The following is a 14,147-nucleotide window of genomic DNA, read 5'->3' as shown; positions in this document are numbered from 1 at the left end:
ATGCTTAGATTTGAACATTTGTTTTAGAGCCCATCATTCAATCATGTATTTATTTATTTATTTATTTTATAGTCCACATTTTCCCAGTCAAATCGGGTTTAGTATGGCTAACATATTATTATACTAACAATACAAATCGGGTTCAATGTATCTAACATATTATTAAACTAGCAATACAAATTAGTCTGTGAATACATCAGTATAAAAGACTTGTAGGGTTGAATTATACACTGATTAAATAGAATGTGATAATTAATTTGAAGAATAACATCATGTGCTGGGAGTTTTGAATCCCATAGCTGATGCTTTGTCTTGCTTTTAATTTCAGCATATTTGGGACTTGGTCCCATGGGCAGATTGGGAGAGGATGCCTTTCCTATCTCATCTGTGGAACTTGCTAACACAGAGGTTTGGAAATTGTTGAGGGTGTCAGTTGCACCAGCTACTTGGAAGAGCTACGTATCCAGTTATAAGAGGGTGGATGCATTCCTCCAGCAAAGCAGTGGGTGTGGAGATGAATCTTTAAATTCTTTTCTGGTGAAATATTCTGTTTTGGCAAGAGAAAGGATACTCAAAGAGAGAGGTATCGCAGTACATTGCAGGGTTTGCTTTTTTTGCTAAGGCTTGTGGTGTGCGTAATGCAGTGGAGGGTTTCTTGGTCAAACAAATGTTTAAAGGTTGAGGCCACATTGAGCCTTCCTTTCCTGATGCCCGCTGGCCTATTATGCAAGAGCTCTTTTTGCCCTTTTGGACTGCATTACCTGTGGTGGCAGCTTCTCACTTTGAGGCAGTGCTGTTTTGCAATGTTTTTAGCTTAGCTTTCTTCATCGTGCTGCAAGGTGGTGATTTGGTACCCAGGTCCCCCTCCCATCAGGCGAAAGGTCTTCATGTTGAACATGTTCAACTTTTATCTGATTCTCTTCATGTAACAATAGCCAGGTTTAAGATGGATCAGATGACTTGTGGTCATTCCATCATACTGAGCCTTATTCCTGGGCTGTCCACTTGTCTTCAGGTATCAGATTGCAGTGGTGCTGCATATGGTCGTAAGTGACCTGGGGGATGGTAGAAGAGTGGCACCCTGGAGGGCTGCATCTCAGATTGGATTTGCATGAAGTTTGCCTTTCATGGTGGGGGGGAGGGGGACCAGGGAATTTAGTGGCATGACCTCATCCCCTTAATGGTGGGCTTCAAGCAACGGCGGAAGTGACCAGACCTTCTCCTGCTGCACATGGAAGGGAATGACATTTCCAGTTCTGTGAATGGACAGCTCATCAACATTATCAAAGATGATTTGGAAGTTCTCTTGGATTGGTTCCCCAATACCCGCTTCATATGGTCTGATGTGATTCCCAGACCATGGTTCTCGAATGAGAAGAGATGGACCCATTGAGTTAGCAAGATAACCGTCAGGTAGCTAAATTGTTGCTGTCAAAAGGGGGCTTCCAGATTCGACATCTGTGGGTGGACACTTCTTGTCAAGGCCTATATGGTCATGGCAGTGTGCACCTATTGGACATTGACTTGGACTTATGCTAAATGACTTCCAGGAAGCCACTGAGCCAGTGTTGTGGCCTGCAGCTTCTTTTTATGATGTGTGTGTGTGTGGGGGGGGGGGGGTACCAGTTTGGTGGTTCCCCTGGTGGAGGGTACCCAAGCTACAAGCACCTTGGGAAAAGGTTCTTTGAAGTATATCTTAACATTCCTCAGGTGGTCAATGTTAGACCTCTGCTCCCAAGCTCAGACCTGGAGGTCCAGGTTTCCTTATTTCCTTATTTCATACGCCTGTGTATGAAATGTAAGCTGCTTTGATTGTAATCACAGAAAGGTGGTATATGAAGTCTCATCCCCTTTTGCTGTCCCTTGTTGCTGTGGCAAGGCAAAATATTTGGTTAGCGTGGGTTAATTTATTCTTGACACCTTGCTGAATATGGTGGGCTATCAATCTTTGTTTAACGGTTCATTGCTCGGGTAACATGTTGTGATCACCTACAAAATGAAGCTGCAGCCTTGTGTTTTATACTAATAAATATTTGTTAACTTTAAGAAGTTGTCTGGTTCAAGTTGTTGTTGTTAATTATAAGAGGAGGAGATGTCTCACATCCCCTGTTAAAAGTACATTCCTGCTGATATTCAGCCTGCAGCAGTCAGTGATTTTTAAACCACTGAGAGCCGCAGGCTGAAATAAGCCTGGATTTTCAATGCTGTGCCGTGTTCAGGCACCAGCATCGAATCTCCCAATCAGTGCAGTCACTCGAAAAGTAAGTTGAACACTGGCCGATATTCATACTGGTGGCCTGGTTAGAGATAAACAAGAGAAGCAGAAGATCTGCGATGCAAGCACAGCAGAACAAACAGTAGACCAACACGCATTGGAAGTAGTGGCAAAAACTTTAATTCTACACAAAATTGTTGGCAGTCTATAGTTTGTACGATCCACTGGGGTTTGTGATCCAGTCACCATTCAAAAAAGATCCCTACGGAAGGAGCTTTCCCAAACTACTAATGAATAGGATGTCCCAATGTGAAAAGAAATGCAACAGGAATGGGAGAAATGGAAAGATTTTCTAAAGTCTCTTGAACAACTGCACCTCTCACACATTTACATCCCTTCAGCACTCAGTACTACCAGTCACAAAGAGATCTGCATCTTCTCAGACACTTCTGAAAAAGCCATAGCTGCAGTGGACTACTTGAAAGCAAGATGGCCGAGGGCCGCCGAGAGAGACTGAGCCTGGCCCAGGACAAGGCCCCCCGCCCCCCTAATTGCTACTGCTGTCACCTCCCTCTCCTGTTCCCAGGCCGCCGGCGCCGCAGTCCCCAGTGTCCACCTGCCTACCCTCAGCATCCTTGACAACCCCCTTCTGTTTGCCACCAGGCCCACTGCAGTAAAAAAAAAATCTCTAAATCAGCAGCGCAGCGCCTCATGTCTGTGTGAAAGTGGTAGGTCGCCTTGGGAGTTGGGCCTTCCCTCACTGAGAGCAAGACACAGTGAGGGAAGGCCTGACTCCCGAGGCGATCTGCCGCTTTCACACAGACGTGAGGCACTTCTCACTGGTGCTGTGCTGCCGATTTAGAGATTGTTTTTAAAATGCAGGGGGCCCGGTGGCAGACAGGAGGGAGCTGAGGGTAGGTAGGTGGAGACTGGGGACTGCGGTGCTGGCAGCCTGGGAGGAGAGAGACCCCAGCGCCGGGCCACCCTTGGAGGCCCGGGGAATTTTGCCCCCCCTCTCGGCAGCCTTGATATGGCCTATCTCATGTTGTTTTCCTGAGGACTTGCTGCAAGACTAATTCCCCTACACTGTAATACTAAAGAGAAGTGTGTGTGCTGTTTTGCCTCTGATGCAGTCGTCTGGCAAAACGTGGCCACGTCAGGCATAAGTATTTGGGGTAGACTTAAAGTTCTTGCCAGTACTTCCAACATGTGTCGGTCTGCTGTTTGTTCTGCTCTGGTGCCTGGTTAGGTCTGCAGATAGTTAGGACAGCCTTTGCACTTATTTATAAGGTTAGCAAACCGAATATCATCACAAACCAGTTAAGTGCCAAGCTCTACCCCCAGACTGCCCCTGCACTAACTGAGGCAATCAGAAACTATATTCAGAGACAGTGCTCAGTTAAGTGCTGCTGAATGTTGGCAACCAGCCCACTTAGCTTGGTTTAAGTGGGTGGGAGCTTCTCCTACCGGCTTAAACCGTGCTGAATATTGACCTCATTGTGGATAGACTTAGAGGGGCATAATCGACCAGAAACGCCTATCTCCATGGGCGTTAATCTCCGAGAACGGGTCCGTGAAGGGGCGGAGTGAACTGTATTTTTAAAAAAAAATAGACGCCCATGCTTTATTCGCCAAGGTGTGAGCTGGGCGTTTTTGCTTTTCACCGATAATGGAAAATGAAATCGCCCAGCTCAAAAACGAATAAATGCAAGGCATTTGTTCGTGGGAGGGGCCAGGATTCATAGTGCACTGGTCCCCCTCACATGCCAGGACACCAACCGGGCACCCTAGGGGGGCACTTTTACAAAAACAAAAAAAAAGGTAAAAGAGCTCCCAGGTGCATAGCACCCTTCCCTTGGGTGTTGAGCCCCCCAAATCCCCCTCAAAACCCACTGCCCACAAGTCTACACCAGTACTATAGCCCTAAGCGGTGAAGGGGGGCACCTACATGTGGGTACAGGGGGTTTGGGGGGGGTTGGACGACTAGTAGCATTAAGCAGCACAATTGTAACAGGTAGGGGGGGGGATGGGCCTGGTCCACCTGCCTGACGTCCACTGCACCCCCTAACAACTGTTCCAGGGACCTGCAAACTGCTGCTTGGGAGGAGGGTATGACATTTGAGGGTGAAAGTAAAAAGTTGTGAAACATCATTTGTTGTGGTGGGAGGGGGTTAGTGACCACTGGGGGAGTCAGGGGAGGTCATCCCCGACTCCCTCTGGGGGTCATCTGGTCATTTAGGGCACTTTTTGGGGCCTTATTCGTCAAAAAACAGGGTCCAGGAAAAGTGCCCTAAATTCTAGCTACAAACGCATCCATTATCGGCGAAGGGCGCCCATCTCTGTTCGGGTGATAACCACGCCCCAGTTCCGCCTTCACCACGCCTCCGACACTCCCCCGTCAACTTTGTCCGCATCCGCGACGGAGTGCAGTTGAAAGCGTCCAAAGTTCGGCTTTCGATTATGCCGCTTTATTTGTTTTTGTGAGAAGAACGCCCATCTCCCGATTTAGGTCGGAACTTGGGCGTTATTCTCGTTCGATTATAAGCAGGATAAAGGGCTTGCACACATTTATTACACTTTTTTGGAACATATGTAAATTTGTGTGAAATTATTTGCATGCTGCAGGGGGATATTTAGGGGTCTATTTTAGGGCGGCACTGGGGGTAATACTCAAAGGGGCCGATGTTCAAAACTACTGCTGATATTAGCATGGGGTTAACGCCAGGTTTGTACTTATGTTATTGTGCACCGAAAGTTTAAATGGTTTCCGTGTGGGCGCTGAAAGCATTGACACAGATAGCATTAAAATGAATTTAAATGCATGTTAATTCGGTAATTACCCACCCCGCAGTCATGCATTAAAAAAAATGTTCATGCGCATTTAGCATGGGAAACAACACCAGATCTGGAGCAGCATAGAAGGGTTGGTTGAGAGGAGCGGCTGTCTAGAAGCACCCCTTCTCTCTCTCACCAGCCCGACCACCCTGCCCCAGACTGGTTCCTTCACTGGCCCCTAACCTACCTCCTTCTCCTCCACCCAGCCTGCCATTTCCCCAATATTAAAAAAAAAATACCCAGGTGGTCTAATTGCCCCTCTCCTGACCTGACCCAACCTGTAGTTTTGAGCATTGCCCCCTTTGACCCTCCTTCTGACCAACCCCTTCCCCCATTATAAAAAAATGCCCTTTGGTCAAATGACCCTGACGGCCCCCTTCCTTCCTCCCCTACCTAACCATGTGCAAAATAGATGCCCTGGTGGCTGAATGGCTCCGCAGCACCCTTCCCTAGGCACAAACAAAATGCCCTGGTTGTCTAGCAGAAGTCCACCCCCCAACCCTATAACTCACTCCTGATGCTTACTCACTCCTGCCTCCAGGCTCTGCCATCTTCAAAATGGAGGCACCCAGCCCCATGTGGTACATCTTGGGATGCATTGGGCAGGGACTATCTCCAAATAAGAGAACTTTTACCATATAAGGGAGTGGGACTACCAGGGCTTTTTTGAGGGGGTACTTGGGGGCACTGAGTACAGAAACCTTTTCCACTGTCTGCTGAACTTGACCCATGGTTCTCGTATTTTAATGAAAGAGCTCAGGTTCTACATACAAATTTTATCTTGTCATAGATTCTATGACTGGTTGCAAGGGTCCTGACTATTGTAGGGTGGGTCCCTGAAGGGTGGCCTGGCATTTGAGTACCGGCACCTTTTTTGCTAGACAAAATGCACTGGGGACTACTAAAACAAACTTTTGAGCATCAGCCCCAAAGATCACCTAACGTTAGGCACCTAAAGTGTATGCACTAAGCGTGAATTCTGTAATGGCAATTATGCAAATAATTTTAATTATTGAATACTAGTGCAAGTCTGCAGTTACACACCTAACTTTAGTCGCAAGCACAAATGCTAGCTCAATGACTAGTTTAGCAGAGTTTAAAAAGGGGTTAGACGGTTTCCTAAAGGACAAGTCCACAAACCACTACTAAATGGACTTGGGAAAAATCCACAATTCCAGGAATAACATCTATAGAATGTTTGTACGTTTGGGAAGCTCACCAGGTGCCCTTCGCCTGGATTGGCCGCTGTCGTGGACAGGATGCTGGGCTCGATGGACCTTTGGTCTTTTCCCAGTGTGGCATTACTTATGTACTTATGGTGTAAATGCTTCCATCTAACTGCTCACACAGAGAGGGTACAAAGTACAAGACAAAGTTCAAAATAGCAAGAAAAAAAGCATTAAGAGCCTTCAAAATAGGGACAGAGATCCTTTTAATCATGTAGCTTGAACACCAATCTTGTATTAATGACCTGACACGGGCTGTGTTTCGGTACACAGCACCTGCGTCAGGGGTCAATGGGTTAGTCTTGAACAATTCTGGTTGAAAAGATCTGATGCACAAAACGGAGTTACCTCTTTTCCAGTCTTAATGTTTATTCTCAATCACAGCGCCACTGTTGTCAAGATGCCATCCTCCCTAAACCACCATGTTTAAGAATAAACACTATTTTGGAGGCTCTTAGTTGTTTTTTTCTGCTGTTTTGGGCTCCATCTAACTGTCAGTATTCTATAATGTAAATGCTAGGCATGCTCTGATCCACCCATGCCCCTTACACACCCACAGTCCCCTAGCAGTTGTGCACTAGAGAAATTGCACACTAATCCACTGACACTCAAAACCATCTAACCGGCCAGGAATGGCACCTGGCCGGTTAAATGGTACTTAGCTAAGCGCTAATATTCAGCGCAAGATAGACGGCTGTCTCGGCTGAATATTAGCCCTTAGCGTCCAACTGTGTTGTGTCACATAGCCAGTCAGCGCTGATATTCAGCGTCTGACCAGCTATGTTTGGTAGCCAAATATGGCCGCATCATCAATAGGTGGAATATCTTTGGCCGGTTTGAACTTAACCAGCCAATTACTAAATATCAGCTTGGCCGGTTTAATTCAAAAAAGCCAAAAATAAACCGGATATTCGGTGCTGGTCAACGGAAATGGCCCGACATTGAATATTCAGGCTCAGTGCCGACCGTGGGAGTTAGCTGGGCTAACTCCCATGATCTGAATATCAGGCCCTAAGGTTATAGAATACTAAGGGGTCCTTTTACTAAGGTGCACTGAAAAATGGCCTGTGGTAATATAGGCGTGTGTTTTGAGCGCGTGCAGGTCCATTTTTCAGCGTGCCTGCAAAAAATGCCTTTTTAAAATTTTTGCTGAAAATGGACATGCGGCAAAATACAAATTGGCGCGTGTCCATTTTGGGTCTGAGATCTTACCGCCAGCCATTGACCTAGCTGCAAGGTCTCACAGATTAACTAGGCGGTAATGACCTACGTGCATCAAATGTCACTTGGCGCGTGTAGCGGACGTGCACCAGAAAATAAAAATTATTTTTCGGACGCGCCAAAAATGAAATTACCGCTAGAGCCGTGCAGTAGCCGAGCGGTAACTCCAAATTGGCATGCGTTGGGTGCAGGTAGATGATTATGCGGTTTAGTAAAAGGGCCCCTAAGTGTAGTTATGCACGGAAATGCAAATTAGTGCCAATTAGCGCCAATTAATTCCTAGTATAACCAAATATAGATTGTTACTGCCAATTAGTACCTACTTTAACAATTAAGTACTGCATGTAACTGGCAACGTCTATAACCTGCACATGTAATTTTACATATTAAGCACGAAAATGGGCATGTAAAATTATAAAATTAGGGGACCTGTTATAAAATTAGCTTCCCTGAATGAGTTACAGTATTAGGGCAGCCTTGTGACTGCTTTCCCTGGTCATTATCATATACCTCAATTGTTTTGTGAGGCAAAGGGTCAAAAGCCCTGTCACTCAAGCAGCCAATAAGTGCTGTTATGCCTGGATAAAGCATGCTTAGTATATTTAACTGCTCTTACACTGCAATTTATTTACTTGTCTCTTGACTTTATTTGATTTCAATGTATTTGTCTTGTCAGCAATTATTTTTTCCTGTCCATTACAGCCTGAATACAGCCTTTTCAAACGACTTTCTCAGCCAATGACGTTCAGATTGTGGCATTCATCCACTGGCCTCAAAGGCACTCGTATAATAGATATGATTATTCTTTGAGTTAGCTCATCTAGCTGTTTGCTGTTGTGTTCGGTTTGCGGCACAGCTAATGGATTCTTTTTCTGTTTTCCTGTATGTCTATACAAAGGGCAGATTTATTTGGTGTAACAGCATATGCAGAGCCATGGGCTTTGTACATGCATTAGACTTTCAAAGAATGTATAGGCACGGAGTCTGCCAATTTGTTATGGGAAACAATGTAGATGGGGACGGCATATCCTTAGGTTCTTCCTGCTGCAATAGCAGACTGTGTTTCCTTCTAATGAGAGATACGCCAAATCCCTTGTGGTTTTGCTGAGCAGTTTTGGCATACAAATTTTGGATTATTAAAAAATATATCTAAAGAAGCTGTGAGAAAACTGTCTCTTGGTTTACTAAAACTTTGTTTAAAATGAAAAGTAACGCGTTTGTAATATTTTCCCCCAGATTCTGTATAGGTTGCCCAAATTTGGGCATGGATACCAGATCCATGCATAAAAACTAATTAGTCAGTTAGGTGCTAACAATCAAATTAGTGGTGTTAACAAGTACTTAATTGGAAGTAACTAGGAATTACGCATGCATCTGCTTTATGCTCTATTCTATACCATGCAAACCTAAATTTCATAGTGCACAACCCCAAAGGGGGCATGGTCCGGGGTGGTCCCAGAAATTATTCTTGCATTTGTATGTTTTAACTACCAAGTTGGATGCCAGCATTTACACCAGCCTTTGGCAGGCGTAAGTGCTTGAACTGAAAGTTAGGCAGAAAGGATGAGATTATATTTATCACGCCTACAAAAAAATCAGCACCAAAAAAATATGCCTAGGCATATTCCTTAAAGTGCAGCCTAAATTTAGGCATACTTGATAGAATAAGCCTTAATTTCCATACAGTTTATAGAATATGCCAAGCGCCCATCCATGCAACTAAATTTAGTCGGAGGCAGTTACATCAAGTAAAACTTGGTGTAAGTGCTGACACCTAAATTAGGCGCAGACTGGGCGTATTAAACAACAACGCGCACAGATTTTAGAATGCCCATGACCCGCCCATTCCATGCCTCCTTTTCAACTATGCATTTATGCATTTTACATTGCAGAATACACTTAGTTGTGCGCATAAATTCTAATTAATGTTAATTTGTGTCAATACTTGCTTGTTAATTGGCAAATATCAGTGTTGATTGGCTTGTTAACTAATTGTGTATGCAAATCCAGAATATGACCAGATTTGCACATGCAACTTAAGTCACGCTGTATGGAATCCAGGGGAAAATGTGCGCTAATCTAGTATTCTATAGAGGATGCTCCCCACAGATCACTCTTTACAGAATACTGGCTTAGTGTGAATCATTCTTTCGCCTACCTTTGGACACCATTTATTCAATTTAGCCCCTTACCCCCGGATTCTATATAGCGCACTTAGATTTAGGTGCTGAATTCAGTGCAGATTCTATAACAGAACACAGAAATTAATTGGCTTAACAAGACAATAAGCACTGATAATAGCGCTTACCAAGCAATAACTAATAAATGGGAAAAGGTGGGATGCAAATGTAACAAATAAATAAATAAATAATGAGCACTAATTGGCACTGATTAGAATTTAGGCACACAACTCGCTAAGTGTATTCTGTAAAGATGTGCGAAAAACGTCTGACATGCGGAGGCTAAAAGGGGCATGGTTATGGGTGAGGAAATGGGCATTTCATGGGCTTTCCAAAATTTAGGCACCTAGTTATAGAATACGGGCCAGTGCACCTAAATCTACGTAGTGAGATTTACACCAGGTTTTCATTGGCATAAATGGATGCGTGCAGATATCAGCCCTGAAATATCAACTAAGCATATTCTATGATTGGCGTCTAAATCTAGGTGCCGATTATAGAATATGCTTAATCGCCACTGATTTCAGTGTCAATTTTTTAGGCGCCATATATAGAATCTTCTCCTTAATGTTTAGAAATCCAGTGTGGAATCTGAATAACACTGAAAAATAAGTTGCTCACCCAATTCTTTTTATACAAAGGGGCCCTTTTACAAAGTGGCAGTAAGCTGAACACGGGCTTAATGCACGCTATCCCGGGACTACCACCGACCCAATGGAAAATTTATTTTATAGCGCGGCGCAAACTCGCCATACACTGCCCTGTTACCACGGAAGCCCTTACCGCCACCTCAGTGGGTAGCGGCAAGAGCTCCCTGTCGCATGGTCACTCGGTAACAGTCATCTCCCCGTATGGCCATTTTTGGAGGGGCATTTTACCCGCTGTGATAAAAAGGGCCCTTGCGCATGGGAAAAACATCCCCTCCGCTACCCCAGGGCCCTTTATCCCGCAGCTTAGTAAAAGGACCCCAAATTGATTTACTTCTTATATAAAGTGGTAAAGGGTCATGGATTTGAAATACAGCCTTTCTGTGGGTACAACCAAAGTGGTTAACAAATATTATATGCAGGTACTTTCTCTGTCCCTAGTGGGCTCACAATCTATTTTTGTATCTGAATGTTGAGTATTTTTTGCCTGTTGATTGAAACAGTAGTCAAAAAATTCTCCAAAAGCAGCATCAATATTTTCTGAGGTCCTTTCCTCCTAGAAATGATTAGCTGCTCAGGTTCTTTCCAAAGCATTGATTGGTGGAGATTGGTCTTTGCATTTAACTTGATCCATAGGTACTTACATCATTTACTGAGTAGTGAAAAGCTCCATAAAGTTTCTCAACATCCCTTCTCACAGACCACTTCACACATTTGCAAAAAGATTTAAGAGTATGAAGATTCTCACTAGCATATTCCCCTGAACAGCTGTTAAATTGGCTGAACCATTCTTGAATATGGAGATTGCTTTGATCAGATTCAACCATAAAAGGTATAAATACTTTTAATGACATATACAGAAGACATGTTTATTTCTTCAGAACTACAAATGAGGCTGCAGGGGAAGGTTAACCTTTTTACATACTGGTGTTATTCATGTCTTCCTCAAAATAAAGTGAATATTCTCTATCCCAATTCAAATAAATTTTATATAGTCCTAATAGTAAGGAAAATTATTCTCTAATCTGTATTTTCCAGTTCCCAGTGAGCACTTTAATGAGACAGTGGCCACGTCCAGTTCACTTTGTCCAGACATTCAGCTATATTTGTCTAGGTCAGGGGTTCTAAATCCAGTCCTTGGGACACACCAAGCCAGTCTTGTTTCTAAGCTATCCACCATGAAAACGCATGAAATAAATTTTCATGCACTGCATGGTTTTCTAAGTATGGGAAGTGGCCACCACCACTGTCACCTTCATTACTAGAGTTATATAAAAGCATGGTTACCTTTATACACTAAAATATAGAATCTGATTGCAGATAAGGACTGTAAGACCAATCCTGTCTTTTCATTTGGCTAGGTGCAATGATGTAGACTTCATTTGATCTCTGATATTCCCTTTGCTTCTTTGCAGTAAAGGATCCTTTGTATTTATTCTGTGCTCCTTCGAATTTTGCCACTGGTTTTGCCTCTACCACCTTCATTAGAAGGGTGTTCCTTGTATCCACCAACCCTTTTATTGAAAAATGTTTCCTGATTTTACTCTTAAGGACCCTCTTGAAGCTTCATCCCATGGTGTGTAATTTTAGAATTTTTTCACTGACAAATGTTTGCTTCTTGGGCTTTATTTATATCCGTCTGAATATCTCTATTATACCCCTTCTGTCTTTACTTTCCTATAGTTATGGGGCAGCTGGAGAAAAGTGGCCTTCTCTCAGGGGTCCTTTTACTAAGCAGTGGTATGCCCACTACGGGTTTACCATGCACCAATCCAGAATTACCCCTAGTGTGCATCATTTCCAGCACTACAAAAATGTATCCAGTAGTTCACTTACCGCACAGCCATGACTTTCTCCCAAAAATGGACAACCTTTTACCTGCTGCAGTAAAAGTGAGCCTCAGCATGTGTTAAAACACGTGCTGATGCTAGCGCAGGCCCCCTTTTACCACAGCTTAGTAAAAGGACCCCTCAGTGTTTCTAGGATTTAATCTATAGAGCCATGGGCTGAATAGTCTCCTTTCCTGATTAAAAGATGGCAATTTTACTTTCTCGTCTTTGGGTGACAGTCCACGAGTAATGTGTGGTGGTCTTAAGATATTATTTTGTTGAGGAGGGAGACGGTTTATGATTTTTGTATGATATCCAGTGAGCTTTCAGATTTGCCAGGTGACATTTTCTAATCCCTGCTATATTGTGTAATTTATATTTTAACATTCCATTTATTTATTTATTTTTATTCTCTCTGCTTTGCTGTTTCTTCTTATCTAATTTTTTCTCCTGATGCAAAGTGTCTGCTATATATCTCATGGTTTTCCCTAGAGCTCTGTTTGACATTTTTTTTCTTGATCTTGATATGTGTCATGAACATTTTGTAATAAACCCATTAAAATAAATGTAGATATTTTTCTAGCAACATGAGCAATGTATAGAAAAGGTTTTGTGCGCTGTGTTGAGTAGATACAAATATTAAACAAGACACAGGTTTTGCACAGAAAGATATTGCACTGTTTCTCATCCCATCCCAACCTTCTTGTGCCCATACACTCGATCAAAATCCTATATGAGAAGAAGTACTGTCTGCCCACAGCATAGGCTGAGATATACAACCTATCTTTGTCGCCTTGATTGTGTTAAATTCTAATGCTGAGTGCCATGGTCTGCTTTGCATTTCAGAAGTGTCCGATGATGCTTCCTGCCGTAATCGGTTTCAACATCCCTGCTTCCCCCAATCATCCTCTGTACTTAATTGACCAATAGAGCTAGACATATGGAAGATCGAATCACAAACCCAAATCAGCACTTGTCAAATGAGATTAATTCAAACAGGAGGCAGGAAAACACTTGTTTGTTTGAGCCATGATGAAAGGAGCGGTTATTAATACGGCCATCTGTGTTGCTGAGGCAGATGCCAGCCCTGCGTGCATTGTCCCCCATTCCTCTCTACTAGATTTAACTCCAGGATGTCTCATCAAGTTTATGAAGTGCTGCTTGCAGCTCAGAAAACAATGTGCATGGGTGAATATTTGCTATATATGACATTGACTCATTATTGTAGGCTTTTTACATTTGTTTTTCCATTTTTCCTGGGATTCTATATATCGCGCCTTAATTTCCGTGTGGAAATCAAAGCGTATTCTATAACAATGTGCATAACTTAACTGTTTAACTAGCTAATCAGTGCTGTTAATTGAATGCTAACAAGCAATCAGCACTAATTGCCATTAATTAAGATTCTATGCACACAACTCACTAAGCATATTCTGTAACGTGGTGTGCGCAAATTCTAAGTCGCTTGTTGAAAAGGGGCCATGGCCATGGGTAGTGCATGGGTGTTTCTAAAATCTATATGTGTTGTTACAGAATACACCTGCTCTGTGCCTAATTTAGGTATATGGATTTACACCAAAACATAGTGTAAATGGCCGTGACTAGATTTTGTCACGTGGAGAGGCGCTCGGCTTAATTCTATATACTGCACAGAAATTTAAGCCTGTTCTATAAAATTTAGGTATACTATAGAGAATATGCCTAGGCATATTTTTTTCCGTGCAAACTTTTCTGTATCATATCACCCCTGTTTCTCCTTTCCTCCAGGGTATACATGTGGGGCTCATATTCAAAGCACTTAGCCTCCCAAAGTTCCATAGAAACCTATGGAACTTAGCCTCCCAAAGTGCTTTGAAAATATGCCTAATGTTCAGGTCAGCAAGTCTCTCATACGTCTTGTAATGCAAATCCCATACCATTCTTGTAGCTTTTCTTTGCACCGCTTCAATTCTTTTTACATGCTTAGCAAGATATGGCCTCCAAAACTGAACACA

This window comes from Microcaecilia unicolor, chromosome 5, assembly GCF_901765095.1.
Source record: "Microcaecilia unicolor chromosome 5, aMicUni1.1, whole genome shotgun sequence".
Lineage (NCBI taxonomy): Eukaryota > Metazoa > Chordata > Amphibia > Gymnophiona > Siphonopidae > Microcaecilia > Microcaecilia unicolor.
The sequence above is the reverse complement of the archived record's forward strand: the minus strand, read 5'-3'. Positions refer to the sequence as shown.